Source organism: Silurus aristotelis, assembly GCF_946808225.1.
Source record: "Silurus aristotelis genome assembly, chromosome: 3".
Taxonomy (NCBI): Eukaryota; Metazoa; Chordata; class Actinopteri; order Siluriformes; family Siluridae; genus Silurus; species Silurus aristotelis.
The window spans coordinates 34,108,168-34,122,959 of NC_139576.1; the positions used below are offsets into that span (position 1 = coordinate 34,108,168).

Consider the following 14,792-nt stretch of genomic DNA (forward strand, 5'->3'; position numbering starts at 1 on the left):
AATGCTTAAAACTCCCTCAAGGTCGTTTTCTGTCCTTCTTTATCTATTCCACACACTTATAACATTCAGTCAGAGAATCTATCCTACTCACACATGTAAATATCTTATTATTACTATTTTATACTTGGTGTAAATAAAGACTTGATTAACATATAGTTAAATAGGTGTTATCAAAACTACTTCTATTGTATCTAATAAATTCTAATGTTAGTTTGATTATAACATCCGCTAGATAAGGCTGATTAAAATTATTTCTCGACATTACTCCCCCCTCTGAGACTTCATAGTCTCACATTCCGCTTACTTCCGTGATAACCTTACCAATCATACATATCATGTAATGCAATAGTAAAACCAACGTAAAAAGTCTTTTGTGTTCTTTGGCACATGTTGTTTTCTTCTGACCCAGATACTTTACGTATCGCAGGGGGTCTTGTTGGAGCCCTGGAAGAGGTTACTAGTACTTTACCAGGTACTAAACGTAAATAAACGCAAAGGAAAATAATAAACAAAGATAAGCGATCGCAAACGCAAAGACAGGAAAACAAACAAAATAATCAACAAAATAATAAACAAAGATAAATGAACAAACAACAAAATATTGACGCAAAGACAGGAAAGATAAATAAACAAACAAAATAATCAACAAAATAATAAACAATAAATCGACATTACGATAAATGAACAAACAACAAAATATTGACGCAAAGACAGGAAAGATAAATAAACAAACAAAATAATCAACAAAATAATAAACAATAAATCGACATTACTCCCACCCTCGTGCCTAATCACAACAGTGATGAACTAGGAGTGGGCGAAAAACCCTGTAGACAGTCAAGTGTCAGGGAAAATTCCCACTCTGCCCGCCAGTGGCGCGACAGTGGAAGAATCATCACCAAGGTCATCCTCAGTCGTGATTGTACATGCAGCTTTAAATATGAGACATGTGAAATAGAACTAAAATGAAAATGAAACAATATAGTCCGCATAAATGTGGAAGAGCTATGGGACAGGTGACAACCGCTTTATCCAATGTGGTAAGGGAGCAGTTATACGGCGACCAGTCTGTATCGCGAACCACACAGCGTAGTACCATTTTAAGCGGGAACGTCTTCCCTGCATGGAGATTATTTCTGAGTCTATAGCACGCATGCGGCGTCTGCGAACCAGGATAGGGCGACAGTGCCAGGTCCGATGTTTGGCTGGTTCCGTTGTCCACAGAACATAGCCTCCTAAGGTAAGGGTGTAGAATGTCACAGTAGTGCGTTGCATGACGAAGGTCGTGAGCAGGAAACTATGGGTGTTACGAGCTCTTGTTGAGAAGGAAAGAGCTCCAAATGATTCGGCCAGGGAGATAGCACGACGCATAGTGAATACACGAGTGACCAGCTGGAGTCCACCAGGAAGATCATAAACAGAGTTCTGAATGGAGTCTAACCACATTCCCTCCGGAGAAAACATGTTAGCGTGGCGTATAATGGCGGTCACTGGTCTACGCTGGTCCTCATCTGTTTCCCAAACAAACTCTTCTCTTTGTGGAGGAAAACCGAACCAATCACGGGGTCCATCATAGCACCGGTCTCCTAATGGACAGTCGTCACAGTCCTGGCACCACAAGCAATGTGTCTGACGGTCAAAGGCGAGGGCATCACACGCTTCACAGGGACCCCTGAATGTGTCGAAGGCGAAGCGATATCCCTCATAACACGTGTCAGTGAATGCGCACACGCCAGGAAACAGCCGCAGATTCGGCTGTAGCCACCTGGGTTCACCAGCGGCCATGTTCCTGCACACAACATGGAGAACTCACAACAACAACATGGTTCATACAACAGAATTAAGACAGCAAGCATCCGAAGCAGTTTTCCTAAAAGTGGAAATATAGAAGGAAGACTCAGTGAGCATGTCAATATTATCGAGAGCAGTAATCAAACACGGATAAATAGATGGTTAGTTAGATATATATATATATATATACATAGTAAAAAGGATATGTCTGGGGAAAGTTATTTGTGTCCTTCGCACAAGGCAAAAAGCCTTGCATTCATGTCCACATAAACATCATGGTCCATGGCAGCATAGATGTGATCTACAGGAAATTCCTGCTTTGTGACAGCAGACATTGGGAACTGTACATATTGTCCGAACAGTGAGTGCACAGTCTTGCTGATAAGAGCACGAAGACAAGGAATTCCACAGCAAACAAAACATGCCACGGCTGCAAGAATAATGGCAAGTGTAGTTCCAATGCGCACCAGTCCCGCCAACCAGCTCGAAGAAAAAAGCCAACTTAGCCAGCTGGACAGAGCAGATTCCTTCGCATTATTGGAGACCATCTCATCACGAGCTTTCACCATACGGTCCAGTAGAGCGTGTAGCGGACCTGCAGAGCCAGTGTGGAGAGGAATAACCGCGCAACAGTCCTCCCCAATAAGATGGCATACACCTTGGTCTGGGCCAAGCAGTTTGTCAATCGCGAACCTATTCTGCACAGCCATTAGTGTAGTGGCATGAAGTTGTTCCGATATTAGTTTCAAGGCTTCAATTGTGTGATTGATAAAACGTTGTTGGTTGTACCAAATATAATTTATCCAGGCCATATTGCGATCTATCTGGATCCAAGGGAGAAACATTGTCAATGCCTTGGAGGCACCCTTGTCTAGAGCGGCAAATTCAGCTGGAACACCTACTGGTGTGCCCTTCCAACTTATATAGATGTCAGGATCCGGGCCCCATGAGGGTAACCTAGATTTATTAGTGATCGTGAGATATTTATCCCTATAGTCGTTCACGATACTAGATAAAATGGTCTGTGCAATGTTACCCTGAGGAGCATCCCGACGTCGTCTTGACCTAAATAGGTCATTTAAGCGGGTCTCATTTACCGCCATAACAATGAGACGTCCTTCTAGAACTACTGGAGCGCAAAGACCATGCCATAGGCTAGGTAGAACCTGCAGCACTTCACTTCCTCCGCAGAACCAAAATATGTCCGCTAAGGGCAGTGTGCCCATCCTCAAGTTCGGGACATGAAACTGTCTACGTGCATTAATGTCACATTGTTGTGTGGAGGAATTACAAGACTGTCTTAAGTTAAGTATGTGGAACGTTGCGTCAATCTGTTGTACACATGCCTTGTCAGGTAATGAACCTACAGTAATTACTCCTTTTGCGCGAAGGCACAATGGGAAAGTTTGTTCTGGGTGCACAATCACCCGCAAGTCATCATTACTGAGTGTGGCTAGGGGCTGATATTCGCAAGAAGCACTACGGGAGCGCATCCATGTGGCTCCATAATTTTCAGCGGCTGAACCCAATAAACATATTGCTGGACAGAGATGAGTGGTATCATAGGGTTCTTTGTCGCATGCCTCTAACCCTACTGTTGGCATAACACGAGGTGGGCGACGAGATCTTCTGTCGCATACAATACATGTAGAGTTAGGCACTGCTGCACGTCCTGACTCTTCCAGCCATTGTCTGTACAGGTTAAGGTTTGGCTGAATATTTGTAGTTTCTGCATATTGCTTTACTGATGTTACGTTGATCCTTTCAGTGCATCTAACACAAGTTGGGGCTTTTGAATTAGAGGGATAGAGGGGGTTCTTGTATCTAAAACTGAGTTGTATTCTAGGTAGGTTCATCCCTTCTTGCCAGTTAGGGACATATACAAAAATCTTATATAGATCAGTCCCATACACTAGAGACTCTACTGAAGTTCTTTCGAACGTGCCATGTGGGAGACCTACTTGGGGAAAACCGTAGAACCATAAAAGCGTGATAGCAGCACAACTGCGGGAGCCTGCCATACGAGAGACAAGTCTGAGAGGTACTCCTGTGACCACTATAATGACTGTTCCTTTATCTGTGTCGGTCATTCGAGCCTCAAGTCTCATCTCGTATTTGGGAGTGTCTGTTGTTTCTGTTGAGTTACGAGGATGAGCTAGGGATATAGTGTATGTTACAAATATATGTTGTGCAGTTGCAGGAAAGAATGGTAGGACCTTGGTGTTATTCAAAACACCCAGTGCACACCGGAATTGGTCTGCAAGCACGTTTCTTGCCAAATATACAGAAACTCTAGCAGTTTCTGCTGAAGTGAGACTGGTCTTAGCGTGGTGATCTAGGGACCATAGAGGTTTAGATCTCTTGTATCTGTGTGTGGACATGTTGCGACTTTCTGGGCATGCTGCGGGCTGAGAGCAGTTATTTAGAGAAATGTTAGACAAAGGGACTGATACATCTGCTGGATGATGTAGATATCGGGTAAGGGAAATGTAAGTGCAAATGAACCATACAACTAAAGCCATGACAAGTACCGCCCAGTCTCTTTTGGTGGGGTGAGTCTGTTTGGGTTTTGGGGAACTCTCCATCATGGTTCCACAGGTAGATTGATATCTAGGTCTACTAGATCTTGCAGATTAAGGGTGCCAAACTGTTCAGGTGGAATGAGAGTGTTTTCGTCACTGTCTAGTAGTCTATAAACAGTCTCTTCCAGTTTGTCAGAATCTATTGTCTCGTGCTGTGGTTGTGAATCAACCTGATATGAGCACCCTGCCTTCGGTTCCCCTTCAACTGGTCGTGGCTGTTTGGTTTTGGCACGTGTTCTGTATGCTGGCCCTCTGTCTTGAGCTGGGCCAGCGCTGTCGTCGTCGCTTTCTGAGTCGTCAGAGTGGGCACAGTGTGCCAACTCAGCCTGAGATTTCCTCCACTTTGGTCCTTTCACTGCAGCTCTGCAACAATGGTTAAGGTGATACCAGTGTTCCTTACCTTCGACCTTGACTGCGGTAGGAGTCGCTAATACCACCTTGAATGGGCCTTCACGTCGTGGCTCACTCCAGTGTTTTCTTTTGAACACTTTGATGTACACGTAATCACCTGGTTGCACCTGCTGCAGTGGCTCATCAACATGTGCTCCGTGTGTGGCTTCACAGACCTGTGAATATAAAGTTCTGTGTATTTGCGTCAGATGTTTGCAATAACTAGACATGTCTGCTTCAAGTTGGTCAAGTGAGGAGCCTGTGTAAGGTCCTTGTGTAAAAGCGACTGGCATGGGTCTTCCAGTCAGCAGCTCATGTGGTGTCAGGTGTGTAGTGCGATTTGTTTGAGAGCGCATTTTCATCAATGCCAGTGGAAGAGCCTGCACCCAATTCAAATCTGTGCTAGCACAAATTTTTGCTATTTTCTCCTTCAACACCCCATTTGCTCGTTCAACCATTCCCTGTGATTGTGGATGGTAAACACACCCCATTCTTTGCTTGATACACAAAGCTTCTGAAAATGCCTTGATCACATTATTCACAAAATGTGGTCCATTGTCAGAGCTCAACTTATCAGGTATCCCGAACCTTGGAATTACTTCCCTGATCAGAAACTTAGCCACAGTCTTTGCGTCATTCTTGGCAGTAGCTGTTGCTTCTACCCATCTACTAAAACGATCTATTACTACCAAGATATATCTTTTCCCTTCCTTCCTGTCTGCCATGTCCACAAAGTCCATCATCAAATGTCGAAACGGTCCCCTTGGTTCAGGAATGTGACTGATTGGTGCTGTGAAATGTTTTCTGACATTACGTGCTGCACATAGCTCACAGGACCTCAGGAATTTGTCCACCATACTGGCCAGATATGGCGACCACCAATTCCTTCGGATTGTGTCTATTGTCTCCCTACGATTACAGTGATCTACCCCATGTGATTCAGCAATGAGCCTCGGTAGAAGAGCTAGCGGTGCCACCCACACTCCATCAACACCTCTCCATAACCCTGTGTTGGGGTCTTGTACTGCACCCCGTTTCTTCCACTTTTCTTTCTCTTCCCCACTTGCTAAATCCTGATATTCTCCAAGATCTTCTTCTGTTACCTGCCCTCTTACTTCCTCATGCTCTCCTTCCTGCATCATCACTTTCACACAGTCTTCGCCTACCGCTGCTTTTTTAGCTGCCTCATCTGCTGCTGCATTACCTCTACTAATTAGCTCCCCATCAGATTTGTGGGCTTTACATTTCACGATGGCTAATGCTTTTGGAAGCATCATTGCTTTGAGCAAATCAGAAATTGCGGGACCATGCAAAATGGATGATCCATCAGCTCTCTGGAAACCTCTTTGTTCCCAGATGGGTCCAAATGTGTGACATACCCCATGTGCATAGGCTGAATCAGTGTAAATAGTACACTTTCCCCCTGCTCCTAGTCTACATGCTGCTGCTAAAGCTTTTATTTCTGCCAATTGGGCAGAGCAAGGTTGTGGCACACTTACACTAGCTAGTACTCGAAACGAGTCATCTTCCTCATTGTGCATGACCACGGCATATCCTGCTTTATTGCCATCATTTGAGCGATAGCATGAACCATCCACAAACATGACAATTTGGGCATCTTGCAATGGTTGGTTCTCTAGGTCATGTCTGGCTTTTAGAAATTTCTCTGCCTCTGTAGTGCATTCATGGGGAATTCCCTCATCTGTCAAGACTACTCGATCAGCTGGATTATTTGTGAGGCATCTCTCAATTGTCAGTTCCGGTGCAGACAGAATTACGTCATACCCTGTTCTTCGTGCATTTGTGATTACAAACTTTTGACTTGTCAGCAGAGCATGTAATGCATGAGAAGTGTACAGGGTCACTGGATGACCCATCGTGATTGTTGATGCTTTCTGATAGGCAAACGCTGCGGCTGCCAATCCTCTGTAACAGGGTGGCATGCCTTTTTCCACATTGTCAAGAGCTGTGCTATAGTATGCAATTGGCTTCTTCCCCATACTCTGTTGCTGTTGTGCTAAAATGGCTGACGCAAAACCTCGCCTTTCTGAGACATAGAGGTGAAATGGTTTTGTGTAGTCTGGACAGGCTAGTGCTGGGGCAGATTTTAGATCACTTTTGATTATTTCAAAGGCCTTTTTGCCTTCTTCTGTCCAGACCAGTCGTGCGCTAGATTTTGTCTGATCAGCTGCTTTCATCATGTCTCTGAGAGGTTGTGTTTTTAATGCAAAATCACAAATCCACGGTCTACTAAAACCAGCTAAACCCAAGAATGACAACATCTGTTGTACTGTTTGAGGTTGTGGTGTTTTCTGAATTGTTTCTACATGTGAGGGTGAGATTTTGCGTGTAGTGCCTTCGAGCACTCTACCCAAATATTCTACCTTTTGTTGGCAGAATTGCAATTTTTCCTTACTGACCTTGTGTCCATTATGAGCTAGGGTTTCCAGGACCTTTAACGAGTCCTTCATGCACTGTTCTTTAGTTTGACTACAAATTAGTAGGTCGTCCACATATTGGAGTAAACTGCTTTGAATGTCTAGATCTGCCAGATCTCGTGCTAACACCTGGTTAAAAATTGACGGACTTTCACAATACCCTTGTGGCAGACGCGTGTAGGTGTATTGTTTTCCCCCATATGTAAATGCAAACAGGAACTGAGACTCAGGGTGCAAGGGTACACTAAAAAATGCTGAGCATAAATCAATCACAGTGTACCATTTAGTCCCCTCGGGGATGTTTGTTAACAAAGTGTGTGGATCCGGTACTACAGGATTTTCTGCTACCACCACACGATTTACTGGTCTTAAATCATGGACCAATCTCCATTTGTCTGAATTAGGTTTTCTGACCGGAAAAATGGGTGTGTTGCAAGGGCTGTTTGTTGGAATTAAGACTCCTGCTTCAACTAATCCCTCGATGGTTGGTCTTATCCCCTCTATCGCTTGTTGCGACAATGGGTACTGTTTCTGGTAAGGTAACTGCACACTGGGTTTTAATTGAATTTTCGCCAACCCTGATGACTTAACTAACCCTACATCTGTCTGATGTTTAGTCCATAACTTTTCCGGAATCTGTTTCAGTACCTGTTCTCTTTCTAGTCCAGTCTGTTCTACCTTCTGCTGCCATTGTCCAATTTGTCCTACTTGCGTTCTCACCTGCACCTGTCTGTTGATCAAAACGGTGTGAGCTACCACACTGTCTTCAGCTGTTAGTTTTATTTTGAGATATTTCCTGTCCAATGACACGCTCATATTTTCTCCTATTGGTATCCATTCAGTTTTCTGACTTGCTTCTCTGACCATTGGCCCTAAGTCTTTTGATTTAAAATTTTGCCTGATCATTAGGGAGACATGTGGAACAGAGTTCTCGACTGAATACCACTGTGCAATGTGGTCTGGTAGCTGTACTGTTGCAGCTATTCCTTGGGGACCAATGATCACGTTTTCTGCTTTGAGACTATACTGGTTTCCTTCTACATGTTCTTCCCACAAAGTCTCGTATTCTTCATCTTGTCCCCCCTCATCATACCTCATTGTGCAATGCCATGGTTTCCTGGTTTCCACACATTCTGGACGCATGTTCGTGAACCATGTTTTCCAGTGGTCATACAGCTTGTAAATTTCTGAGGATGTCACATCGAGCTCCAGCCAATAGACTTTATCCAGTGTCTGTTGTTCTATTTTTCTTTCCACCATCACATACTGTTGAGCTAGGCATTCGGGAAGTTCGACCCACACTCCTGTAGGTCCACAGAAGATTTTTGCTCCTAGCTTGCATAATACATCTCTGCCTAATAGATTTGCTGGGGTATCAGGGGAATACAACAATGGTGCTTGTATTGTGATTCCTTCTACTGTTATGTCTTGTGGCTCTGTAAAATGCAAAGTTTGAGTTTTACCCGAGAAGCCTACTGTCTTTACTGCTTTGCGTGAGAGGGGGAGCTTAGAGCCTTCTTTTCCAATGCTTGTGAATGTTGCTCCTGTGTCAATCAAAAACGATGCTTGGAGCTGGTTACTTACATCCACCATTATGGTTGGTTCTTGTGCAGGGTACAGTGAGGTGGGGCACTGTACCAGCTCCCCCTCTGGCTTCTCTGGGCATCTTCACATGTTACCTTGAGGTGGCCCCGGAGGGCCGCCTCTAAAGTTTGCTTGAGTCTGTTGATTCTGCTGACTCTGGCCCATCCATGGTCCTGCCCAATTTCCGGGGTCTTGCCAACTTTGATTTTGTTGTTGGTTACCTTGCTGTTGTCTTATTGGATATGGGCAATCTCTCATCATGTGGTTGGGATCTTGGCAGTTCCAGCATCTTCCTCCTCTCGGTGGTTGATAATTCCTTGGTCTTGGTTGAAACATTCCTCCTCTTCCTCTGCCTCTTCCTTGCCCCCACCCTCTGTTTTGTGGTGGATATTGTTGATATGTTGGATAGGCCATCATTGGTTGTCCCACGGGCATTAGTTGCTGATTTCCCTGATCTGGTATGTTTTGACCAGCTGAATCCTTCTGTGTATTCGTTGGTACCATCATGACTGCTGCTTGTTTAGCTGAACTTTTCTCTTCTTTGCGTTTTTCTTGATTTTCTTGTTTGCTCCGAGTTATCTCTCCAAGCTGTGCTTTGTGCAGCAATGTTATTAAATCTTCTGCTGCCTGTTTATTTGCTTCTTTCTTTTTCCTATACATTTCCACAGCATGTGTGACATTTGCCTGGAAAGCTGCCCAGGGCAAGGCATTAAGTCCCACAACTGACTCAAGTGTTTCTTGTACTTCACTTGGAAGTGCCCTTTTTAACATTATTTTGAACAATATGATGTTAGCCGTTGTCTCATCCCATGCTGACCCCATCTCTTCGGCCCATGCTTTCTGTAATTTAAGAATAAAGGCAACAGCCCCCTCTTTTTCGTCCATTTTTAGGTTTTCTACCTTGGTTAAATCAGATTGAGTTGGGTATGCGGAGCGAAGTGCATTCCATACGTCATTTCTTTTCACTCCAAATGTCCAACGATCATACTTTTGATCCTTCCCCACTTCTCCTAGGTGTGCCTGATCCAATATTTCTATCATTTTAGCTTTTCCCAATGACTGTGTCAAAATTGCCTTGATATCTCCCATAGCCAGCATTTGTCCCATAGTCTGTTCTTCAAAGCGTGTTATCCATCTTTGTGCTCCTTCACATATGTTAGGCAGTCTGCTTATTAGTCCTGTAAGATCCATAAATGACCATGGTGTGTATACTGAGTCTGTGCCTTTTATAATGACTGGCATCTGCAAGGATTTTCGGTATTTAGTACTTATCCTTTCTTCTTCTTCCATGCTTTCCTCTTCATCATCATGATTCTTTCTTTGTACTTGTGACCTTGTCATTCTGTGTTCTTGTGGAAAGTTCGTTGTTGTTTCTCTTGTTTTCTTCTGACTTTCCTTTCTTCCGGCCTTGACGTTGGTTTTTGGCTGATTCATTGACAGTTGAAGTTGTAGCTCATCAATATATTGTTGGCACTGGTCCATTCTTTCTGAGCTTTTCTGTTCTGCTCTCTGTATTTCTGCCTCGAATTGGGCATTTTCGTGTTGGTATAGCTTCACCTTTAATTGATGATTTTCACCTGTCACTTTCGTTATAATCTCCTTTGTCTGGCTCATTTCCCTTTGAGTGTCTTTTAGGATTTCTTCCATTTTTTCCATCCTCTTTTGGGTGTCTGCCAGTTCTTGTCTGTTTGCTGCATTTTCTTTTTCATGAAATGTCATTTCTTCCTGCAGAGTTTTTACCTCTGTGTGCAGTGGATCACTTTTCTGTGGCATTCTTGGCGTCATTTCCAATATTCCGTGAACATGCACTTTTTCCCCTCTTTCTGGGTTCAGAATAATAAACTCTTCTTCTTCCTTGCATTCTTCTCCTGAGTTTGAATCTTCTTTGCTTTCTTTTTTGTTTCTGAGGTCTGAAAGAGAGGTGGCTTTGCTTAGTCTTTCTTGTACTTTAGGGGTGCTTTCACCCCTTGTATGTCTTAGTGGCTGCTTTTTCTGGCAATGTCTTTGATTCTGGTCATTCTCAGGCGGTTCCAATTCCTCTCGCTCTCTCTCCCATTCTTCAGGTGGAATATCTAGATCATAATCGTGTTCATAGTCATATCTCCCTTCGTTGCCGTTTTCTTCATCATTCCCCTCCTCTTCATCAGGAGTCTGAAATAACACTCTATTTGTTTGTCTTGCTCTTTCCTTGTTTATCTTGTTGTCTGGAGCTGGAAGTTCCATCCTCCCTTTAATCCGTCCTCCTGTTATGTCTAGTTGTATGTCATGATACTCTTTCTTTAGTACTGGGTAGAAGCTAATCACCTCATGCTTCTTTGCTTCAGCATATGGAGGTGGTTTTTTCTGTTCCTCAAACTCCTCCAATGGTGGGGCTGAGGCCTTTTCTGACCCTTTTCCCTCTTTACTTCCTGTTCCTTTCTCTGTCTTTTCCTTGTGTACTTTTAGCATTTCCCCCTCATGCTCAAACCACTCAATGATGTCTAATTTCCGTTTTGTCTTTTCCTTCTTTTCTTTCTTTATTTCTCCCCAATTTCTTATTCTGGTCTTCATTACATCACACTTTTCTTTATTAAATGTTCCCTCTTCTGGCCATTGCAAATCCCCAGTTGTCAGGTCTTTCCATTTTTTCATGTATTTTTTGATCTCCTTTTCAGCCCCTTTATGCCTTATAATTATCACATCCACAGGCGTGATTGGAGATTCCTCCGTACTCATGATGCACCCTTGTCTCGCTCTGTGTGCTTCTCTACGGTGGCCTGGGTTTCTATTTTGAGCAGACCACTTTAGATAGACGTTTATTCGTCTCACTGTTTTACAAGGTCGTGTTGGATTTTTTCGGCTTTGTCCACTTAACGAGTTGATTTTATCAACTAGAATTGAGGTGGCTGCACCTCTTTCCCACACTACCTCTTTAGGCTCTACTACAACAGTTGCTGTCAGTCCCGAGCAATAATTAGACTGTTCAGGTACTTCTGCATTTAATTCTATCAATGGTTCTTCGTCTTCACTGTTTGGGTCTGCTATGAAATCAAACAGGTGTATCACTGCTTTACTAGGTGTAGGGGCTTCCACTAGGGTGCGCAATACTGGGCTTAACAGTTGGGGTTTCCAGATGCTTCTTATTTTTTCATACCAGTTTTCCTCTGGAAATATCTGGTGTAATACCTCTATACCATGTAAACGTGTAATAGCCCACAATTTGTCTTGTATCTGCTTCTCTGTCTGTCTCCTCTCTATACCGTTTCTATCTTTGTATGTCCTTTCGTCCCCAAAATGGGTTCTAAGTCCGTTCGTTTCTATCTCTATGTCCATCAAGTTCACGCATTTATTTTGCTATATTCCCTTTATTTTATTTACTTGTTTATTTATTTATTTATTTATTCTTTATTCAATCGCGCTGCGTGTGTTTGTGTGTGTGTGTACTATGCTCCGTGCGCCTATGCGCATGCGCACCCTCCCTCGTGCGCTCCGTGTCTGTATGCGCGTGCCCGCGCCCCCTCCTTTTGTGCTCCTTCTCTCGTCCACGCGCAGCTCTCCTGTACTTCTAATGTGTGCGTGTGTATACCATACTATTTTATTAATAATACAGATATGACAATGATACAAGTATAATCACAATTTTATCTACAGACAGCACACAAGCATTCATAGAAATACACTCTTCAATCCGGCTTTCACAAACACACTCTTCACAAATACTATGACAACAAAATATTTACACACTGCAGTTAACACAACGTACATGTACCCATGGCCATCACTTCATATCCTCGGGTCCCACCCCGTACTCATTACGGTGACTCTCCAAGCCTTTTTACTCTTATACTGACAACTCACAACCTTTTAAATGTACCCTTTCCACACCAGTTTGCGAATCTGGATCCCCTAATAAAGACCTATGGTATCTTATCCTGTTTTTAGACCATATGAGAAGTGTTATCTTCTCACACCGGGACTTGAACCCGAATCACCAAGGCTTCACCTTTGGGTCTACGCGATTTCGGTCTTGATAGTCTGCAACCTATTAGACCATATGGAAAGTCTAACAGACTAAGGTACAAATAATTAGCCGTAGTTCTACGTGGGTCCCACCCTGCGCCTCTTATACGCAGTGACTCTCCACCTTTTCAACTTTATTTCATGTGGGTCCCACCCTGCGCCTCTTATACGCAGTGACTCTCCACCTTTTCAACTTTATTTCATGTTTGCTTTTTCTCATCCAACACTAAATTTTTTTTCCACCCAATAGTTCTTGGACCCTAGGCCAGCAGTCTATACCCTCCCCGGGGCCGACAACCCTATGGGCATACAGTTACTAATCACAGACTTTGAGTATAACAGGTGTCTGCTTACCTTTTTCTCTGAATCTTGTTGTCAGCGGCTGCAGCCCACAGAATGTTCGGTCCCCTGTTCAGGTTTTCGACCTTTACGCTGACCTTCAGGGCCCCACGTTGGGCGCCATTAAATATGTCGGAACTCAGAGCCCGTCTCTGAGGCGACACATCGAGGGTGGATTCTTTTGTTCAGAAGATTCCCAATAATGCTCAGCCAACTCTAGAAAAACTTAAATATAATAGACACAAACTGCCAATGAAGGATCCTCAGTCTCAGATGAGTAAAAGCAAACTTCTTTATTCCATACACGTTCCAATGAGCTCAATAGAAGATGGGTACCTCACATCAAAATGAACAGCACATCAAAATGATAGAGCACGCCAAAGTGAGGAAGTACAAGTACTGTCTGTTTCACGCTTGTATTTATACTCTGTAACCACCGTATCTTTCTATTTTTTCTAATTTCTTCACCTTGAGTAATTCCCCTTATTTTCCGATCTTGCCCTCTTTTTTCAATTCCCCTTATCTTTGACCTTGGTGCTTATTCCTCCAAACAACACCATATTTGGAGTTCCTGTTTTTTCCCAATTCCCCTTATATTCGGCCTTTTCCTTGATTTTATATAAAAAAATAAGTGAGTATAAAGCCCTTATTTTTCTAGATCCAACCATATGCTGTTTTCAGTCCTCCAAGTGTGAACACCATTTTTGCGGCCTATTTTGTCTTCCTGCACCTGCAATGGGTAAGTGTTATGCTTTACTCTTTTTATAATGCTGTTTGCTATTCTACATTTATTGAATTGAGTTATCTCAGTGTATTAGATTGTCTGTATACATGTGCTTGATTATATTGTTTTATTTGATAGCTGCAAGTGCCCAGGTTATATTTTAATTGTGCATTCTGAACCGATTGTTGCATAGTATATAGAATTTTCTCTTGAATGTGTGTTATCCTTTGCCTACACCGAGCAGTCACCGTGATGCTACCCTGTCTAACATCTTATCTCTGTTGGTCTCTTTTGCTCAGCTCCGCCACGCAAACGTTCTGGAATATCTCCAATGGGTCTTCTTCGCAGACAATACCGCCAGTTCCAGCTCTCCTCACTTGCTGCTGAGCTTGCTCATTTCCTTGAACAACTCTCTGGCCTAACTGTTCCAGCGAATCCCTATCTGCCTCCTCGCATAGTGCAGAGCACTGCTACGCGCGACATGGGCACACAGACCTCTCCTGATCTCTCTGCTACCCGCTATCGAGCTTATGATGACAACTGCAGTGAAGGCTCCTGTCCCCCACCGTTTTCTCCCTATCCCTCACACTGGTCTCCCAATGATTATTCCCCTACATCTCCTGCGCCAAACCAACGTGCTCCTGTGCCTTCACCCGGCCTTGGGCCAAGCTACTCCTTCATGTCTCCTGCAGCTGCAGCAGCCCAACCGCCTTGCTATCCCAATAAAAATGCTTAAAACTCCCTCAAGGTCGTTTTCTGTCCTTCTTTATCTATTCCACACACTTATAACATTCAGTCAGAGAATCTATCCTACTCACACATGTAAATATCTTATTATTACTATTTTATACTTGGTGTAAATAAAGACTTGATTAACATATAGTTAAATAGGTGTTATCAAAACTACTTCTATTGTATCTAATAAATTCTAATGTTAGTTTGATT

At 43.4% G+C, this 14,792-nt stretch overlaps 1 long non-coding RNA gene across 1 annotated transcript; it reads right to left on the minus strand.

The window, feature by feature from the left end:
• Positions 1-1,614: 1,614 nt before the first annotated feature.
• On the minus strand, positions 1,615-13,478 carry LOC310724093. Its single transcript, XR_014532929.1, has 3 exons — positions 13,139-13,478; positions 4,774-4,939; positions 1,615-1,789 (listed from the first exon to the last, which is right to left on the minus strand). It is a non-coding gene; the product is annotated as an uncharacterized lncRNA (long non-coding RNA).
• Positions 13,479-14,792: the final 1,314 nt, after the last annotated feature.